Source organism: Somniosus microcephalus, chromosome 2 (genome assembly GCF_052327205.1).
Source record: "Somniosus microcephalus isolate GS21.2 chromosome 2, FLI_Smic_1.0, whole genome shotgun sequence".
Lineage (NCBI taxonomy): Eukaryota > Metazoa > Chordata > Chondrichthyes > Squaliformes > Somniosidae > Somniosus > Somniosus microcephalus.
Genome location: NC_140988.1, coordinates 213,715,794 through 213,734,346, shown reverse-complemented (window position 1 = coordinate 213,734,346; position 18,553 = coordinate 213,715,794). Strand labels below are relative to the sequence as shown.

The 18,553-nt window shown below is 46.9% G+C and overlaps 1 protein-coding gene across 4 annotated transcripts in view; it reads left to right on the top strand.

Annotated features, from left to right (window-relative positions):
- The first annotated feature begins 273 nt into the window (after window positions 1–273).
- The window catches only part of rbm47 (RNA binding motif protein 47), a 381,884-nt gene continuing 363,604 nt past the window's right edge, over window positions 274–18,553 (top strand). Inside the window, exon 1 of one of the 4 annotated variants that reach the window (XM_085969018.1) lies at window positions 274–429. The gene's annotated coding sequence lies outside the window, so the exon portion shown is untranslated. The remainder of the gene's footprint in view (window positions 430–18,553) is intronic. The other 3 variants (XM_085969062.1, XM_085969080.1, XM_085969071.1) reach the window with 3 other exon arrangements.

Below are 18,553 nucleotides of genomic sequence, written 5' to 3'. Positions count from 1 at the left end.
TTCTCCCTCTTATATCAACTTTGTAACTCCAGTTCAATTCGTTGCTACAACTGCCCTATCCAAATCGAAGGGTTTTACATAGCCACACAACTTAGCTGGAGTTTTTACTGTGGTGGGGTGGATTCTACACATCCAATCTTTACACATATACAATGGATCTAATACTGCCTGAAAATAAAGCAATGCATGGCAATGTCAATGCCTTTGAAGGCTCTGTTTTTATATTTTTAACACTTCCTGATTCACTGAGATTTCGATTCACTTCCTCCTTTGCAGGACTGGTTTCATTCCAGCGCATTATTACAGTATTTGCTTCTTACTTATTTTTATAAGGTATGTAATCAGTACCCTGAGCTGTGACTCGTCTCCAAAGACACGCCGGTCACCGAGGCCGCGACGGGAAGCTGCCACCTGTGAGCTAGGTCGCAGGTACATATCTTAAACCTTATTTTAACCGGCTGATGTTAGAACTCATTCCAGTAACAACTGGAGGATTAAGCAGTATCATTGCATTTAGAACTTGTACATCGGCCACGTCACTAAATGTTTCAATAAAAGATGAATTTGACTTTCATCTGACCGATGATTGAGGATACAGTACTTGTACATGTTAAAATAGTCTTGTGGCCGATCATCGTTTCCTAATCAGTGAGTAGTCTACAACAAATACAGAAACTTTCGAATTCATAATGTTTGACGTAAAGGATTTTCTTTCTAAATAACTGCCGTTACATTTATCGTGCAGGTAAGTAACCATGGTTGTGAAAATATGTTAACAAGCGAAGTATAATATTGCACTCGTTTTTCGCTCTATTGTTCGGCCATTCAAATTAATGAGAGGTGAAGGCGAGTAATTGAAGGGTGCTGGTGACACGCTGGTATCACCATGGCGCTGATAATCGCTCGCAAACGGTTTCCTCTTTATGAGAACAGGACAGGACTATTACAATATTTACCTTATTGGTTTTTATTCCGGATTGAAATCAAAAGCTCTAGAAATAGCACTTGAACGTGATCCATTCGCAATTCTTTTCACTCTGGTTCATCAATATTTTGAGCAAAAAAATCACGTGAGTTTAGAAGGAACAGTTCTTGGTGTGTCCATGTTACCTGTTGTAGCAACCAAACCAAACTGATATATCTACGTGTCCTCAAGTCTGCAACTTTTTTCTGATGGTTTTGTTGCATTGTTATTAAATAATATGTTGTCCAAATGGGGAATTAAAATAACAGAAAATGCTGGAAATACTCAGCAGGCTAGGCAGCATCCGTGATCTGTGGTGCTTTTGTTATTGTTATTGCGTTACATTACCCATGAATAGAATGTGACATAGAGGGAGCGATTTAAAGAAGCGAAATCATCAGGAATTTCGAATTGCAGCAGTAGAAAGTCCACCTTGGTGTGATAATGAGCTAGCCTCGCCAATGTGAAATTAAGGCTAATCCAAAAGCAAAATACTGCGGATGCTGGAAATCTGAAATAAAAACAAAAAACGCTGGAAATACTCAGCAGGTCAGGCAGCATATGTAGAGAGAGGAACAGAGTTAACGTTTCAGGTCAATGGCCCTTCGTCAGAATTAAGGTTAATGGATAGAAGTGATTATAAAGACGTCATCCCACAAAGCGCTCGGCTGATGTCAAACTATGAGCGCAAAGCTTGACGAGTTTATACTTCAATCTGAAGTTTAAAATATTACTGCTTTGTAACCACCATAGAGCATACATTATTCCCAGGCATGGTTTGCGAACTCCATGGGGTGGTTTTATTTAGTGTTAGGTCTGTTTTGTTAATCATAGAAGAATTCACCTCCGTATATCGTGTAGGATGTTAGAATTCATATGAGAAAGTGGAGAGGTAGAGTACTTCATACCACTGCAGTCTGGAATTTAAACTGTTGCAGTGACTGTGACTCAAATAAGGACAAGTGGCAGCATTTGATATTTCAAATGCCCCACCCAGAAGCTCAGGCACCAGGTATGCTGTATAATTGATCAGCCTCTCTGAAGTAAGTCTTCCCTCTTGCAGAAAATCTTAAACCTCCAATAAGCAAATTGAGACTGCAGCACAGTGGCATAGTGGTTAGCACTGTTGCCTCACAGCGCCAGGGACCCGGGTTCAAATCCAGCCTCAGGTGACTGTGTGGAGTTTGCACATTCTCCCCGTGTTTGCGTGGGTTTCCTCCGGGAGCTCCGGTTTCCTCCCACAGTCCAAAGATGTGCGGGTTAGGTTGATTGGCCATGATAAAAAAAATTGGCCCTTAGTGTTAGGGGGGATTAAATATGTGGGGTTACGGGGATAGGGCTTGGGTGGGATGGCTGTCGGTGTAGGGACCGGGTGCTAGGGTTTGGATGATCAGCCATGATCTTGTTGAATGGCGGAGCAGGCTTGAATGGCCTACTCCTGCTCCTAGTTTCTATGTAAGATTTGCCATAGCCTTTTGTGTTTGCAAAGGCTTTAAGCAGTTAATAAAGATAGATTGAATTGAAAACTTAACTCATGAACTATTGAGTAGCACTGTCATCTGAAGCCAAGAATACTATGGGCTGGTCACCTGTCTTCGCTGGAGAATGGTTTCTGATGGTCAGTGGGTCTGTAATTGGATTTTTTTTTAAGTTCGGAAAGATTTTTGTTTTGGTAAAACGCTACTAAGCATGTGTAGAGGAAAGCTATGTCTATTCCATTATGGAAATGATGATGAGAGGATGCGTGAATACGGGATTAATTTCTACACCTCATTCATTAAAATGTTTAATTTAAAACAATTGTACAATCTTTTAATTAAGTGCAACATGGCAGGCATGGGAGAGTGACTCACAACTGCCTCATTCCTGCTGACTATTTCTGCCACTGCCCCGTGGAAGAGTGGGAGTGACAATCTTCATGCCCAGCTGACACCTCTGAAGTGTCCAAAGTATGCCAGAGTTCATTGGGAACTAAGTGCTGACTTTCAAAAAAGATTATCATGTTACCCAATTCCACTTTCCTCAGAAATATTATTTCAGTTCGATTTTGATTGATAATCATACCCTGGATATCATGATTACCAGTTGCTGGACGTCTTGTTTGTCTGTTGTTTGGTAGGATCAGAACAATCTGAAATATTTATTAGTAAAGATCTAGAGGAGACAGTAATATCTCAATATATAGACATACTTACTTATAAAATACAGAGAAATATACTATTATAGATTATTTGCATAGTTCAGGGAATTTTGCTGACAATATCATTTCTAAATAAATGTATAATTAATGATCTAATTTCTGCATTTCTAACTAAAAGCAAGTAAAACTGTTCAAAATGATGTGAAGTATGGTAAGGACAGATCCACAGTTCAGATGTGTATACTTTCTTTAGCTTTGATACTTTGTTTTCAAAAGTCACAAGCTACTTCATTATTTACAGAGTGAACTATTTGTTAAAGAACAGTGTGTCCTGGACAGTGAGTAAAGATTGAATGGGTAACTAGCTTTCCAAAAAAACTGTGGCTGGTTTCAAGATTATGCTTGCATAAAAATTTTTATATCATGGAAACGAAGGGGAAAATACATCAGAACTTTATGAGTGAACCAAATGAACTTATCTCTCTCTTTCAGATGTTAATCACATTGCTGTGCATTTTGAGCATTTTGTTCTATAGAAACATAGAAACATAGAAGATAGGAGCAGGAGTAGGCCATTCGGCCTCTCGAGCCTGCTCCACCATTCAATGCGATCATGGCTGATCATCCAAGTTCAGTACCTGCTTTCTCCCCATACCCCTTGATCTCTTTAGCTTTAAGAAATATATCCAACTCCTTCTTGAATATATTTAACTAGCTGGGGAGCCCCGCGTTGCGAGGGCAATTTTGGGGCGCTTGGTCTCCCTGCCCCTGTGTGTCCCCCCTCTCCCTGTCATGTCCTCTCCCTGTCCTATCCCTCCCTCCCCCCACTCTCTCCCTCCCCTCCTCTCCCTCCCCTCCCCTCCTCTCCTTCCCTCCCCTCCCCTGTCTCCCTCCCTCCCTCCCCTCCCCCACCCCCACACCTACCCTCCCCCACCCCCTCCCCTCGCCCACCCCTCCCCTCCCCCACTCCCCTCTGTCCCTCTCTCTGGCCCCTCCCCCTGCCTAGCGCCTGAGGTCCGGTGCGGTTGCGTCCCTCCCGCGATTTCCCGAGGCTCTCCCCCCCCCGCGATTTCCCGAGGCTCCCCCCCCGCGATTTCCCGAGGCTCTCCCCCCCCGCGATTTCCCGAGGCTCTCCCCCCCCCGCGATTTCCCGAGGCTCTCCCCCCCCCCACGATTTCCCGAGGCTCGCCCCCCCCCGCGATCTCCCGAGGCTGTGCTGGCGTCACGGGGGCCGTGCGCATGCGTGCCGGCGTCAAGGCGGCTGCGCAACTGTCGTGATGGGGTGGCGGGACGTGCGCATGCGTGGTTTCAAGACCGCCGGCGTGCCCCATTGCCGGGGTAACGGGGGCCGTGCGAATGCGTGCCGTCATCAAGGCGGCCGCGCAACTGGCGGCCTCTTCTTTTTTTTAAACTCTTTTTTTAAAACTCATCAGCTCTCCCCCCCACCGCGATTTCCCGAGGCTCTCCCCCCCCCGCGATTTCCCGAGGCTCTCCCCCCCCCGCGATTTCCCGAGGCTCTCCCCCCCGCGATTTCCCGAGGCTCTACGCCCCCCCGCGATTTCCCGAGGCTCTCCACCCCCCGCGATTTCCCGAGGCTCTCCCCCCCCCCGCGATTTCCCGAGGCTCTCCCCCCCCCCGCGATTTCCCGAGGCTCTCCCCCCCCCCATTAAATTGTTATTTAATTCCCTAACACATCATTAAAATATTTACCTTAGTTCCCTAACACACAAAGTGTGGGGGGAAAAATTGTTAAAAATCAAGATGGCGGCCACTCACCTCGGTTCAGAAGGATAAGGCCCGCCCACACACGCACCGATTGGTCGACCGGTCAGGTCACCGAAGCGTAGGATTGGTCAATCGTCGAGTCACTCGACACTCAACTGTAGGATGGCACGCGCCCGTCTGATTGGTCGACCTCGACGTCACACGGTCGCAAATGAGATGCTAATGAGCGGAACGCTGAACGTTTTTCGGATACCGCGGGCGCAGTTTTTGTCCGGCCGAAACGTAAATACGCCTATGACCGGTCCGGAATCGCAAGCTTTCTTTTGAGGCGACACGCGCGTCGGTACGCTCTATAACTTTCAAACGTATAGAGAACGGACAGACAGACAGACAGACATCGGGACAGACAGACATCGGGACAGACAGAAGAGCTCTTTTATATATATATAGACTAGCTGGGGAGCCCCGCGTTGCGAGGGCAATTTTGGGGCGCTTGGTCTCCCTGCCCCTGTGTGTCCTCCCTCTCCCTGTCATGTCCTCTCCCTGTCCTATCCCTCCCTCCCCGATCCCCTCTCTCCCTCCCCTCCTCTCCCTCCCCTCCTCTCCCTCCCCTCCCCTCCTCTCCCTCCCTCCCCTCCCCTGTCTCCCTCCCTCCCTCCCCACCCTTCCCCCGCTCCCCTCTGTCCCTCTCTCCAGCCCTTCCCCCTGCCTAGCGCCTGAGGTCCGGTGCCATTGCGATAGCGGGAATGCTGAGCGGCGGCCGGCGCGGGCGGCGCATGCGCGGTCAGTGCGTGCGGCGCATGCGCGGTCAGTGCGGGCGGCGCATGCGCGGTCAGTGCGGGCGGCGCATGCGCGGTCAGTGCGGGCGGCGCGAGCCCCCCGCGATTTCCCGAGGCTCGCCCCCCCCGCGATTTCCCGAGGCTCTCCCCCCCCCGTGATTTCCCGAGGCTCTCCCCCCCCCGCGATTTCCCGAGGCTCTCCCCCCCCCGCGATTTCCCGAGGCTCTCCCCCCCCCGCGATTTCCCAAGGCTCTCCCCCCCCCCGCGATTTCCCGAGGCTCTCCCCCCCCCCCATTAAATTGTTATTTAATTCCCTAACACATCATTAAAATATTTACCTTAGTTCCCTAACACACAGAAAGTGTGGGGGGAAAAATTGTGAAAAATCAAGATGGCGGCCACTCACCTCGGTTCAGAAGGATAAGGCCCGCCCACACACGCACCGATTGGTCGACCGGTCAGGTCACCGAAGCGTAGGATTGGTCAATCGTCGAGTCACTCGACACTCAACTGTAGGAAGGAACTCGCCGTCCGATTGGTGGACCTCGACGTCACACGGTCGCTAATGAGATGCTAATGAGCGGAAGGCTGACCGTTTTTCGGATACCGCGGGCGGGATTTTTGTGCGGCCGAAACGTAAATACGCCTATGACCGGTCCGGAATCGCAAGCTTTCTTTTGAGGCGTCGCGCGCGTCGGTACGCTCTGTAACTTTCAAACGTATAGAGAACGGACAGACAGACAGACATCGGGACAGACATCGGGACAGACAGAAGAGCCGCTTTATATATATAGATGTATTGGCCTCTACTGCCTTCCGTGGTAGAGAATTCCACAGGTTCACCACTCTGGGTGAAGAAATTCCTCCTCATTTCTGTCCTAAAAGGCCTACCCCTTATCCTTAGACTGTGACCCCTGGTTCTGGACTCCCCAACCATCGGGAACATCCTTCCTGCATCTAGTCTATCCAGTCCTGCCAGAATTTTATAACTTTCAATTAGATCCCCTCTCATTCTTCTAAACTCCAGCGAGTACAAGCCCAATTGTCCCAATCTCTCCTCATATGTCATTCCTGCAATCCCAGGTATCAGCCTGGTGAATCTTTGCTGAACTCCTTCCATGGCAAGAATATCCTTCCTCAGATAAGGCGACCAAAACTGCACACAATACTCAAGATGTGGTCTCACCAAGGCCCTGTACAACTGCAGCAAGACATCCTTGTTCCTGTACTCAAACCCTCTCGCTACGAAGGCCAACATACCATTTGCCTTCTTAACCGCCTGCTGCACCTGCATGCTTGCCTTCAGCGACTGGTGCACAAGGACACCCAGGTCTCGTTACACTTCCCCTTCTCCCAATCTATTGCCATTCAGATAATAATCTGCTTTCCTGTTTTTGCCACCAAAGTGGATAACCTCACATTTATCCATGTTATATTGCATCTGCCATGCTTTTGCCCAATCACCCAACCTGTCCAAATCATCCTGTAGTTTCTCGTCATCCTCCTCACAGCACACACGCCCACCCAACTTTGTGTCGTCTGCAAATTTGGAGATATTACATCTAGTTCTCTTGTCTAGATCATTAATATATATTGTGAATAGCTGGGGTCCAAGGACCGATCTCTGTGGTACCCCACTAGTCACTGCCTGCCACTCGGAAAAAGACCCGTTTATTCCAACTCTTTGCTTTCTGTCTGCCAACCAGTTCTCTATCCAAGTCAATACCTTGCCCCCAATCCCATGTGCCTTAACTTTACATGCTAATATCTTATGTGGGACCTTATCGAAAGCCTTCTGAAAGTCCAAATACACCACATCCACTGGTGCTCCCTTATCTATTTTACTAGTTACATCCTCAAAAATTCCAGTAGATTAGTCAAGCATGATTTACCTTTTGTAAATCCATGTTGACTTTGTCCGATGCTGTCACTGTTTTCCAAGTGCTCTGCTATTACATCTTTTATAATGGACTCTAGCACTTTCCCCACTACCGATGTCAGGCTTACCAGTCTGTAATTCCCCGTTATCTCTCTACCACCTTTTTTGAATAGTGGGGTAACATTAGCTACCCTCCAATCCATGGGTACTGTTCCAGATTCCATCGAATGTTAGAAGATGATCAGCAATGCACCTACTATTTCTAGGGCCACTTCCTTAAGTACCCTAGGATGTAGATTATCAGGCCCTGGGGATTTATCGGCCTTCAATCCCATCAATTTCCCTAACACCATTTCCCTACAAATACTGATTTCTTTCAGTTCCTCCCTTTCATCAGACCCTATGTTCCCTGACATCTCTGGGAGGTTATTTGTGTCCTCCTTTGTGAAGACAGAACCAAAATATGTATTTAATTGGTCTGCCATTTCTTTGTTCCCCATTATAAATTCCCCTGATTCTGACTGCAAGGGACCTACGCTTGACTTCACCAATCTTTTTCTCTTCACATATCTATAAAAGCTTTTACAGTCAGTTTTTATGTTCCCTGCAAGCTTACTCTCACATTCTATTTTCCCTTTCTTAATTAAACCCTTTGTCCTCCTTTGTTGAATCCTAAACAGCTCCCAATCCTCTGGATTACTGCTTTTCCTGGCCAACTTATATGTCCTCTCCTTGGATCTTATGCTATCCCTAATTTCCCTCATTAGCCACGGTTGAGTCACCTTTTTTGTTTTATTTTTATGCCAAACTGGGATGAACAAATTTTGTAGTTCATCCATGCGGTCTTTGAATGTTTGCCATTGCCTATCCACCGTTAACCCTTTGAGTGACATTCCCCAATCAATCTTCCCCAACTCGCGCCTCAGACCATCATAGTTCCCTTTATTTAAATTCAGGACCCTAGTCTCTGAGTCAACTACTTCATTCTCCATCTTAATAAAGAATTCAATCATATTATGATTGCTCCGACCCAAGGGGCCTCGTACAACAAGATTGCTAATTAATCCTTTCTCGTTACGTAATACCCAGTCTAAGATGGCCTGATCTCTGGTTAGTTCCTCGACATATTGGTCCAGGAAACCATCCCGTAAACACTCCAGGAATTCCTCCTCCACAGTATTGTTACCAATTTGGTTAGCCCAATCTATATGTAGATTAAAGTCACCCATGATGACTGCAGTGCCCTTATTGCACACTTCTCTAATTTCCCTGTTAATGCCATCCCCAACCTCCGCATTACTGTTTGGAGGTCTATATACCACTCCCACTAATGTTTTCTGCCCCTTGGTATTTCTGAGTTCTACCCATACAGATTCCACATCATCAGAGCTAATATCCTTCCTTACAGTTGTGTTAATCCCTTCTTTAACCAGCAATGCTACCCCACCTCCCTTTCCTTTTTGCATATCTTTCCTGAATATTGAATACCCCTGGATGTTGAGTTCCCAGCCTTGGCCACCCTGGAGCCATGTTTCCGTAATCCCAATCAAATCATATTCGTTTACCTCTATTTGCGCAGCTAATTCATCCACCTTATTGTGAATGCTCCTCGCATTAAGACACAAAGCCTTCAGGCTTGTTTTTTTAATGCTCTTAGACCTATTAGAATTATTATTTACTGTGGCCATGTTTGATTTGAATTGTTGATTTCTCTGACTGCCACTTTTGTTTTTCTCCTTCCTATCTTTTGCTTTTATCCTTGCTTCCCTTTCTTCTGTCCCCCTGCTCAGGTTCCCAACCCCCTGCCATTTTAGTTTAAACCCTCCAGAGCACTAGCAAACACTCCCCCTGGGACATTGCTCCCGGCCCTGCCCAGGTGCAAACCATCCGGTTTGAACTGGTCCCACCTCCCCCAGAACCGGTTCCAATGTCCCAGGAATTTGAATCCCTCCCCCTGGCACCATTCCTCTAGCCACGTATTCATCTGAAATATCCTTCTATTTCTACTCTGACTAGCATGTGGCACTGGTAGCAATCCTGAGATTACTACCTTTGAGGTCCTATTTTTTAATTTACCTCCTAACACCCTATATTCAGCTTTTAGGACCTCATCCCGTTTTTTACCTATATTGTTGGTACCTATATGCACCACGACAACTGACTGTTCACCCTCCCCTTCCAAGATGTTCTGCAGCCGCTCTGAGACATCCTTGACCCTTGCACCAGGGAGGCAACACACCATCCTGGAGTCTCGTTTGCAGCCGCAGAAACGCCTATCTATTCCCCTTACAATAGAATCCCTTATTACTGTAGCTCTACCCCTCTTTTTCCTCCCGTCCTGTGCAGCAGAGCCACCCCTGGTGCCAGGAAGTTGGCTGCTGCTGCCTTCCTCTGATAAGCCATCCCCCCCAACAGTACTCAAAGTGGTGTATCTGTTTGAGAGGGGGATGTCCACAGGGGACCCCTGCACTACCTGCCTGTGCCTAGTACTCTGTCTGTTGGTCACCCTTTCCCTTTCTGCCTGTCCAACCTTTGCCTGCGGTGTGACCAACTGATCAAACGTGATATCCACGACATCCTCAGCCTTGCGAATGGTCCAGTATGTATCCAATCGCAGCTCCAGCACTGCAATGCAGTCTGCCAGTAGCTGCAGCTGGACACACTTCCTGCACACATAGTTGTCAGGGACACAGGAAGTGTCCCTGAGTTCCCACATAGCGCAGGAGGAGCATACCACAGGGCCGGGCTGTCCTGCCATGACTTACCCTTTAATTAATTGCAATTAAAGTAAATCAAATCAATCCCACCAATTACACTACAGTTAAATGGTATATTTAAGGGCCCTGGTTTATAAACAGTCCCCGCTACACCACAGAGACTTTAGAAACTATAAACCACAGAGCTAAAGTTTAAAAAAGAGAGAAATACTCACCAACCAATCACTTACCTGCTTTCTGGTGACGTCACACTTCGATTACTTTTTACTTCTTGCCTTCCCTCTGAGTTCGGAGATTGGAGATTGGTAAGCCTACCTGGTCTCTTGGAGCCTCTTTCATACTCACTCCGCCGCTCCGAGATTCCCGCCGCCACTCGTGCCGCTCTTATTTTAGAGACTTTAAACATCCTGAGCCAGAAAGAATACAGAAAGGTTTGACTCATTTGAAAAGCCCTTATCACTTTCAGTGCTACCTGCTGGCATTCAGATTGAGCTATGGACCGCATCAGAGAGGGGTGATATCAGAGACACCTTGGCCCAGATTTTGTGGTAGAAATAACAGTGAGGCTATCAGCGCTCACCGTTATTAAGGAGTAAATCGGCATCTGCACATGCGCAGTTAAACGTGGAAATCAGGAAGTTGCTATCCAAGTTGCCCTGCTCCTGTAGAAGCTTTGCTCTTACAGTATCTCGCCTAGAGACTCGGCATTGAAACGCATGGAAGGGCCTGAAGTTGCTGTACCTGCCCACTAAACGTGCCAGAAAAAGTTGGGACTTGTCCATTCAAGTGTAAGTGAATTTTTAACGACGTGATGAGTCTTAATTACTGGCAAACAACTTCTCTGGCACTGAAAATGAACTTTTATAAGTGTTGAGTCTCATTCCTTCAGATTTTAATTATTGCTGGAGATTTTAAAAATGTAAAAAATGTAAATTTTTTAAAGCTTTTTCTTTCTGTCTCTTTTATCTCTCTCTCTTAATCTCATCTATTTTTTCCCTCAAGTTATTTCACTTTCTGTACATGATTTGGCATTCTAACTTGCACTTCCTGGTTCAGACTCTGCGTGGTTCAGTGAGGATTCTTCATTCTGATTGGTTAAGGTGACACACCGTTCCTTGCCCTGTTCAGATAGGACCATATCCCCTGTAGAGGGTGCCATGTTGTTTTTGATTCCTAATAACTGCACCTTTCAGTGCAAAAGCCCATAAATAGTCTGTGGACAAGTGTAAGTGTAAGGAATGGCTAGTGCCATTCGTTCACTGCTGACCACAAAATCTGGGCCCCTGTGTTACCAAAAGTGGACCACTTCCAACCATTCTACAGTCCGAACAACACCCGTTCTCCTGTCTATCAAACAACATTATAGCCATGCTGCTTGAATTTTTCTATGGACCGTGGCTTTTGGCTGCTTTCCCTCCCTTTCCAGAAGTAAGGAAAATTGGAAGATGAGTATAAGGGGCAGCTGATCCAATACCACCAGTTTTACGCCCCCACTAAAGTTGAAAGTTACTTCAATTGCATCTATAGGACAGTTCCAGTAACTCAGGGTTCCCTCCCTCTGCTGTCTCTGAAGATGGTTACCAACTTTTCTCCTTTTACACTATCCCTGCGTGTTGAACTGCCTAGCACTGCCTCTTCTATGACAACATTCTGGAGACCAAAATCCAGGGACCTCCTCATCTGCTCTACTGCTGCAGATTGTGTTCAGTTGCTCCTTGGCTTAGTTGTAGCGCTTCCGCCTCTGAGTCAGAAAGTGGTGAGATCAATTCCCACTCCATAGATTTGAGCACACTGGGCTGGATTTTGATATTGGAGGCGTGTCGGGACTACAACCCCAAAAGTTGTAGTGCCGCCTCCATCGAGTTGTGGCCAACCCACACGATTTTCACTTGATTGACCTTGTTGAGCCCACCCAGCAGGCCAATTAAGGACCACCCGGCAACAGGTGACGTCACAGATTGACATTTCATCTGTCAAGAGCTTTTGACAGATAAAATATCAGCATTTGACAGCTCTTTGAAGCTGTCAAACACTGACAATCTGTAGTCTAAGTTAATTCCTTCCTCTCAGGCTGATTTAGAGATTTCTCCAGAACAGAAAGCTGAATGCTGCAACTTTTGACAGCTCGCGGCCATTCTGCTTTCTGTGCCGGTGAGATGAGGGACTCCCGAGACCTGAAGGAAGGAAGGCTGTAAAGGTAAGTAAAACTTATTTGAACACTTTACACACACCAAACACACTTACCTCTGCACTCATGCACACATCACTCACCTGAACACCGGACATCTCGAACCCTTCAGCCCGACGGTCTGCCTCGCTAACTTGGCGTGGTTTGGAGCCGTCGGGAATCCCACACTTCAGGGATGAAAATAGGGATTAGGCTAAAAACAGCCTGTTAACTACCTGTTAACAGGCAGTTAATTGGCACTAATCCCCTTCCCGCCTTGGGGAGGCGGGTCCCAGCACAGGTCGGGTATCCGCCTCCTTTGAAACTGGCATGGAGGCGGGTTGGGGGCGGGATGGGTTCGTGCCCCCCGATTTTGCGATTTTAACCTCCCACCGCCTCCAATCCCGCCTCAACGGCCCAATGAAAATCGAGCCCATAATCTAGGCTGACATTTCAGTGCAGTACTGAGGGAGAGCTGTACTGCCAGAGGTGATGTCTTTTGGATGAGACGTTAAACCAAGACCCTTTCAGCCCTCTCAGGGAGACGTAAAAGGTCCCATTGCACTATTCGAAGAGCAGGTGAGTTCTCCCCAGTGCCCTGGCCAATATTTACCTCTCAATCAATATCATTAAAACAGAGTATCTGGTTGTTTATCTCACTGCTGTTTGTGGGACCTTGCTGTGGGACATTACAATATTGACTACACTTTAAATATATGTCATTGGCTGTAAAGCACTTTGAGACATCTTGAGGTCATAAAAGGCACTATGTAAATTTAAGTTATTTGCCAGTGCCCTTGTTAGTGCTAGACAGCTCTGGCCTATGCTGAGATGCTGCAGGCAGCAACCGATCCTTCTAGGCCCAGTGCTGCTCAAGGTCGTTCTCCATGGTCATCTGAAGTGTCCTCAATGGAAGCTCAGCAGACTGCCATCTTCCAAGCTGTAGCCACTGGGGAAATGCCTTATAGGAGAACTAGGAGAGGTAAAGGAGCACACAAGATAGGCATAAGGGTGATTCTTAATTATGTTGATTAACTATTAGAGATGTAATTGAGTTGATCAATAAATTTGTTTTTTGTTCTGGATATGATGTTGGTGTTTATCTTTGTTGTGAAAACCACCTACTTCCACCTTCGTAGCATCGCTCCTGCCTCAGCCCATCTGCTGCTGAAATCCTCATCCATGCTTTTGTTACCTCCAGACTCGACTATTCTAATGTTCTCCTGGCTGGCTTCCCATCTTCCACCCTCCATAAACTTCAACTCATCCTAAACTCTGCTGCTTGTATCCTTATTCCCACCAAGTCACGTTTACCCATCACCCCTGTGCTCGCTGACCTACATTGGCTCCCGGTCCGGCAATGCCTCAAATTTAAAATTCTCATCTACATGTTCAAATCCCACTATGGCCTCACCCCACCCTATCTCTGTAATCTTCTCCAGCCCTACAACCCTCCGAGAACTCTGCGTTCCTCCAAATCTTGTGCAACCCCAACTTCCTTTGCCCCATCATTGGTGGCTGTGCTTTCAGTCATCTAGGCCCCAAGCTCTGGAATCCTCTACCCAAACATCTTCACCTCTCCACCTCTCTCTCCTCCATTAAGACACTGGTTAAAACCTACCTCTTTGACCAAGCATTTGGTCACCTGTCATAATGTCTCCTTCTTTTCCGTGGTGTAAATTTTTGTCTAATTATGCTCCTGTCAAGTGCTTTGGTCCCATTCACAATTTCGCGCAAATTTAACATTGGAAAAGCCGGTCCCGGACTGTGCGGGACTGGCCGAGAGCTGTGCGGCTTAGAGGGAACGTTGCTTGGGATGTTTTACTACATTAAATGTGCTGTCTAAATGTAGGTGGTTGTTGTTGTTGAAGTAAGGGTAAGACTTTTTAAGTCTGGACTGTAGGAAGGCAATCGGATGGTAATAGTAAGGAGAGAAAGAAAGAAAGATGTGTATTTATATAGCGCCTTTCACAACCACCGGATGTCTCAAAGCGCTTTACAGCCAATGAGGTACTTTTTGAAGTTGTAATGTGGTAAGGATTGTGAAACTGTTGGTATATTGGGGATGGGAAGGTGGATTGAGGTGAAGCGCTCCTTAATGAAGTGGTGTCTGAGAGCTCTGGCAGGTAGGGACACTGGTTGTCATTGCCTCTACTCCTACTCCTCCTCCTCTTCCTGCCCCTTCCCCTCTTCCAGCTCCTACTCCTCCTCCTGCACTTGTTGCTGCCCAGTTGGTGGTAAAGGCTCATCAGGAGGCAATAGCCATTGTCGCACAGTAACCAGCCTGTAACTTGGCGGCCTGGTTGGAATAAAAGCAGCGCACATGACTGGCACAAAATGAAAACGTCATGACTGCTGCCAGGATAGCGAACACAGACCTACATGATGCGCTGCCTGTGGTCGCAAACCAGCTGGAGTGGCACCGAAAAACATCCAGAAGTTAACCAGCAGCTGAAATGTGAAACCACAAACTGACCTGTAAGTACTGCATGATCCCTTTAAATATCCTTCCTGCCAGTTAGCTACACGTCATGCTTTTTGAGTTCAGCACGTGGTGAGTGAAGTACTGGGGCATACCAAAATTGAACAAGGGTCCTGCAAGAAGCATAGGATTCTAATTTAAATAAATTATTTTGCCCTTTAAATAATCCAGATGTGCAATCTTGGTGCCAGTGCAACCACCTTAATCAATATGGCGGGCGGCGCACTTCCGGCTGGAAATGTGCGCGTACTTCCTGCCCGCCATATTGGGTCCTTAGTAGGACATAATAATGTCCATCAAAGTGATCTTTTTCCACTGGGGATATCTATGAAAAAAATGGTAGATGGTAGATAGATTGCCTGGTACGGTACCGAGCTATCGAGATCATATTAGTCTGAAGTTCAATTCCTGCTCTCCGCTGAGTTAGCTGATCTCAGCTGGGGCAGTAACAAGGGTGCTACAATTGGCCTCAGATTTGGTCCAGGGAGGTTTGTGTGCTAATCTGGTGTTGTGAAATTGACCTCACAATGGAATGAAGGTGGATTTCACAAAACCAGCAATCGCAAGCTATATTCCAGAACCACTTCTTCAAATAGTTTTTATCATACAAACAAAACATTAAAAGGGAAGGAAAACCTAGGGGAAGCATGTTTTATTTAAATTACTCCCTCATTTTATATTGTAACTAGCTGGGGGAGCCCGGCTTTGCCAGGGCTGTTTTGGGCCGGGCGGTTTAAATCGATTCCCAGGCTTTGGGGCCTCTCTGTGTCCCTCTGTGAATCTGCTGCCGGGCAACATTTTAAATCGAGTCCCAGGCTTTTGGGCCCTGTCTCCGTGTCCCTGTCTCAATCTGCTGCCGGGCAACATTTTAAATCGAGTACCAGGCTTTCAGGTCCTGTCTCTCTCTCCCTGTGTGAATCTGCTGCCGGGCAACATTTCTACCTTTTAATACCTTCAAAGATGAAAGTGAAAGTACTTATAAAACATTTTTGGTAAATGTTTTAAAAATAACATAAGAGATACTAACTTTTTCGAAGCCGGATGAGCAGATTTTGAGCTGGAAGGAGTTGAAGCAGCAATGGGGTTTTCAGCTTGAGGCAATGGATGCCACATCCCTGAGATGAAAACGATTAGTCCCGCCCACACACACACACTGATTGGCCAACCATCAGGGGACTGTACTGTAGGATTGGTCAATCGTGATGGCACAGGATTGGTCGAAACTTGACGTCAGTCAATCAATGCTAAGTAGCAGATAATGAGTTTAATTTTGAAGGTTTTTTGCATAAGGCGCGAACAATTTTCGTCCGACCGAAAAGTAAATATGCTTACGACCGTCCCGGAACCGTAAGCTTTCTTCGGAGGTAACGCACGCGTAGGTACGCTCTATAACTTTTGAGCGCATAGCCGGACAGACGCACACCCGAGGACAGAAGGACAGACAGACAGACAGATCGACTCGTTTATATATATAGATAGATGATATTAACATATTAAAAAAATTACAATACTGTGTCTTGGGACGCTCATATATCTAAATTTGTTTTAAATAGCTAGCTAGGGGGGAACATTTGGTTGCTTTGCGCCTCCCATTAGCGCCCTAAGAGGGCACTAATGGGGCGCAAAACAACTAGTGCCCGAGCGCGGAGATGTTTGCGCCGCTCGCAAAATTGACCAGACACTTTGCGGTGGCACTAAACACAACCGCCACAATCTCCTGCACCCCGGACCGGATATTGAGTGGCGCCCCCTGCCCTACCGCCTGCCGCTAGCAACGACAGGTTGAGGGGAGCGTTTTGCAGTCAGGAAGGGACTGGGGGAGCGCTATTTAAAGGCGGATGCTTCCTGCCTTTTTTTGTCGGCGACATTTATGCACCACGCATTCTGAGAGCGAGAGAGAGACTTCTGGAGAGATTCAACGCTGTGTGAAGGAGTTTTGGGCACTGAGCAGCACTTTGCAGGTTCATTTTGATTTGACCTTCCTTGCATCGATTTAGAAGAGACTATGGGGGCTGCACTCTGAGCTCAGGTGAGCAAGAATTTTCTAGTTCCTTATGGGTTACTCAGGCAAAGCACAATGAAAAGAGAACTATCATCATCTATTAAATGATTTGCATAAATATTTAAGTAAAAGAAAGAAATAACTTACATTTATATAGCACCTTTAACAATTTCAGAGCATTGCAAAGCGCTTTATAGCCAATGAAGTACTTTTGAAGTGTAGTCACTGTTGTAAAGTCAGAAATGCGGCAGCCAATTTGTGCACAGCAAGGTCCCACAAACAGCAATGAGATAGCGACCAGATAATCTGTTTTAATGATGTTGGTTCAGGGATAAATGTTGGCCAGGGCACCGCGGAGATCGCAAACATCTTTAGCCAGAAGTGCCAAGTGGATGATCCATCTCGGCCTCCTCCTGAAGTCCCCATCATCACAGAAGCTGGTCTACAGCCAATTTGATTCGCTCCACGTGATATAAAGAAATGGCTGAGCGCACTGGATACAGCAAAGACTATGGGCCCCAATAACATCCCGGCTGTCATGCTGAAGACTTGTGCTCCAGAACTAGCTGCCCCTCTAGCCAAACTGTTCCAGTACAGCTACAATACTGGCATCTACCCGATAATGTGGAAAATTGCCCAGGTATCTCCTGTCCACAAAAAGCAGGACAAATCCAATCAGGCCAATTACCGCCCCATCAGTCTACTCTCAATCATCAGCAAAGTGATGGAAGGTGTCGTCAACAGTGCTGTCAAGTGGCATTTACTCACCAATAACGTGCTCACCAATGCTCAATTTGGGTTCCGCCAGGACCACTTGGCTCCAGACCTCATAACAGCCTTGGTCCAAACATGGACAAAAGAGCTGAATTCCACAGGTGAGGTGAGAGTGACTGCCCTTGACATCAAGGCAGCATTTTACCGAGTGTGGCATCAAGGAGCCCTAGTAAAATAGAAATCAATGGGAATCAGGGGGATAACTCTCCACTGGCTGGAGTCATACCTAGCACAAAGGAAGATGATTGTGGTTGGTGGAGGCCAATCATCTCAGCCCCAGTACATTGTTGCAGGTGTTCCTCAGGGCACTGTCCTAGACACAACCATCTTCAGCTGCTTCATCAGTGGCCTTCCCTCCATCATAGAGTCAAAAGTGGAGATGTTCGCTGATGATTGCACAGTATTCAGTTCCATTTGCAACTCCTCAGATACTGAAGCAGTCTGTGCCCACATGCAGCAAGACCTGGACGACCTTCAGGTTTGTGCTGATAAGTAGCAAGTAACATTCGCACCACATAAGTGACAGGCAATGACTATCGCCAACAAGCGAGAGTCTAACCACTGCCCCATGACATTCAATGGCATTACCATCATCGAATCCCCCACCATCAACATCCTGGGGGGTCACCATTGATCAGAAACTTAACTGGACCAGCCAGATAAATATTGTGGCTACAAGTGCAGGTCAGAGGCTGGGTATTCTGCGGCGAGTGTCTCACCTCCTGAATCCCCAAAGCCTTTCCGCCGTTTACAAGGCACAAGTCAGGAGTGTGATGGAATCCTCTCAACTTGTCTGGATGAGTGCAACTCCAACACTCAAGAAGCTCGACACCTTCCAGGGCAAAGCAGTCCGCTTGATTGGCAACCCATCCACTACCTTAAACATTTACTCCCTCCACCACCAGCGTACCATGGCTGTTGTGT